Consider the following 2,974-nt stretch of genomic DNA (forward strand, 5'->3'; position numbering starts at 1 on the left):
TCTGACGCCGCTTGCAGCCTCTGACGCCGCTTGCAGCCTCTGACGCCAGTCTCCTTCCGCTGCCAAGCCCAGCTGTGCTCCGAGTGGAGAAAGTGCGCTGAAGAGCTCGGATATGCATGGCTTCGAGGTACCCAGCCCAGCTCGCTGGCGTCTGGACTCCTGAAGAAGGCAGCGGAGGAGACGCCGTGAGAAGGCCGGACTGGCAGGTGCAGAGGCAGCTGGTGATGCCCCGGCGTTTGGAAGGACGGAAACTGCATGACCCTTCCTGCGTGGCTAGAACGCTTCTTAGGCCAAACGATGCCAAGCAGAGCCTATTTTGTGACCTTGTGTGAAGATATTTTCAGATATTTTTGCGCACCGTTGTACATAAGGAGGGCAGATGGACGTGGTCGTGAGCTTCCGACGGAGCAGGTACCCAGATCTCATTCTAAGGTCCACTTGGCCCCTTCCAGGCCAGCAGGTGTGGCCACAGGTGAGATGAGGGTGCCCATCAGGCGGGGAAGTTATACAAGCCTCTTGCGCTTCTCTGCACCGCAGGCTTGCTTTCCTGACACCTTCGGCTGTAAATTGCACCGCATTTCAAAAACCCACCCCAATGAATAAAAGGAGACCTTGCTGGGGAAAAACAGTGTTCAAAGTCAAGAGCATCCATACATCAGTCAGGCATGATTTTGCATATGACAATTCACAAAAATCAACATTTTTCAAGTGTTTTCTGTTTTAGAAAAGCTCTGTTTCAATGCTTTCTTAAAGAAGAGTCCTTTTCATCATCTTATTACATATTGTTTTGCTAGTGAAGAAAATATTTTAAGAACTTTTGCCATTTCTAAGGTCGAAGAAGAGTGCTAGATAAAAAGCACTGGGTTGGTTATTGTGCCTGCTATAATGCCTCACATCTCTAGAAAGTCTTCCATATGAAACTTCAAATACATCACATTTATAGTGCTATAGTACTATATTTGATGAATGGGGAAAAAAGGCTCAGGAGGCTAAGGGGCTCATCCACAATCACAGAGTCAATAGGAAAATAAATTCTCAGAGTGAACCCTTACTGATGCACTTTGCTGATGACATCTGACCACAGGGTAGAGAGAATGGCTTCTCCAAGTGTGGAAATGAGTTCATGTATAAAGGGTTAATCAGTGATCTTACTATTGGAGAGGCTTTCCGACTCAAATATACATCTTTCCAGAGCCTCTGTTCAAACTGAATCCTGTGGCTTGTATGCCTTCTCCTTAGGCATCATTTTCCATTAGGCGCCACAGGAACAGTGCTTGGAGACTATGCGTTTCCCAAGAGTCTGAGAAAATGTCAATGGGAAAAATATACTAAATATAAGAAAAAATCATCACAAAATTGAATTAATAAACATTTCATTTGTTGTCTACAAAGTGTGGCCTTACAGCATCTTCAAATACAATCCAACTCATATGATTATGTATAAATTATAAAGTACACTTTAGTGTCTGATATGGTCACATTTTAAAAGTGTTTGATATGACATGAAGTACTTCAAAGAGTATCTAGAATTTACAGAGAACCTCTTCCCCAGGCCTACCTGGAGACAACTATTCAACTGTCAAATGCCAGTTTAAGTGCCACTTTTTGAGAGGCTGTTTATTATTCTGCATTTCTGCTTCCTCTAGGCTAAAGAGCTAAGCACTTGTTTCTCTATGCCCTGATGATAATTTGTTCATATTATTAGTAGTTTATTACAGTTTTTGATTGTTTGCTGGTTTGTTGGTTGGTTGGTGTGCTTTAACATACTGCCTGGATTCAGGGACCAGGAATTACTCATCTCTGTATTCCCAGTATCAGGAACAGCGCAGGTAGGTCCCACAGTTGTTTACTGATTTAAATTCCTTTTCTGTGCAGATGTCAGAGCATCTGAAATTCTACCGTTACAATTATACTTTTTTTGGGGGGACCAAGTATGCTTATCATAAAATGCACATAATCTTCGGATTTATATTGGAGTGTTTTCCCCATATCTTTTTGAAAACCTAATAGTTTTTCCTAGGACTGGGTACACACAGAATGTTAGAATCATATTTGACCATTTAACTTTTCCTCAAAGGATGACAGCTAGCCTGAAATTTCCCCCAAATGCTCTTTGCCTCCATTTTCTTTTTCTGTTTCTTCTATCCATCATAATTTTTTTTCCTCTTTCCTCTTTCCATTTTGGACCTATCAACAAAGGTTTTAGCTAGAATCAATTTTCCTGAAGGTTATTTTTATGACAACTCTGAAGACTCAAGCTTTTATTTTATATAAAACTTTTCTTAATTTATTGATACTTCCAGGAGGTTTGTTTTCTCTTTTAGTGGAAGGGAAAAAAAAACCAAGAGACAGAGCATGCTTATCCTCATACTTACTATTTTTACACTTACCCATTCTTGATTAATTACAATGATATGCTGCAGATGTCCAACATAAACTGGATCATTTAATGCATAATTATACCTTTTAGATGAATCTCAGATCTATTGCTGTTATTTTCCATGGACTGGAGCTGTTATGTGCCTGACAGAATTAAGTTCCCATCATCCTGTACCACGGAAGATGAGAGTGAAAAAGAAACGAGCTTGAGGAGAAATTGTTCTTATAATAGCAAAATTAGCAGTTGAGGTTCCTGAGAGACAGGAAACTGCCAAATGCCACTATTAATTCATGTAAAACATAAACTGCATTTTACAGATGATGAAACTGTTCACATGGTAACGAATAATGCCACTAAAGGAGTAGGTTTTCAAGAAATGTTGTATCATATACTTGGTAACAAAATACTGTTCCTGTGCTTAACTTTCTTCATATAACAGGAGTACCTATCTTTTAAACCTAAGAAAAAAAATTAGTGTTGAACGGATAAAAGGGTAAAAACAAAAAGTCTTATAGCATTTTTTTTTTTTTTGCTTCATTTTAAACTTTATCATATGGCATAGAGTTAACAAGATGTGTGTTTTTCTGTAAGGGT

At 39.6% G+C, this 2,974-nt stretch overlaps 1 pseudogene; it reads left to right on the forward strand.

The window, feature by feature from the left end:
- Nucleotides 1–2,589, forward strand: part of LOC114903785 — a 3,155-nt pseudogene extending 566 nt beyond the window's left edge.
- The last annotated feature ends 385 nt before the right edge of the window (nt 2,590–2,974 follow it).

Source organism: Monodon monoceros, unplaced genomic scaffold, assembly GCF_005190385.1.
Source record: "Monodon monoceros isolate NGI ecotype Baffin Bay Population unplaced genomic scaffold, NGI_Narwhal_1 Super_Scaffold_21, whole genome shotgun sequence".
NCBI lineage: Eukaryota > Metazoa > Chordata > Mammalia > Artiodactyla > Monodontidae > Monodon > Monodon monoceros.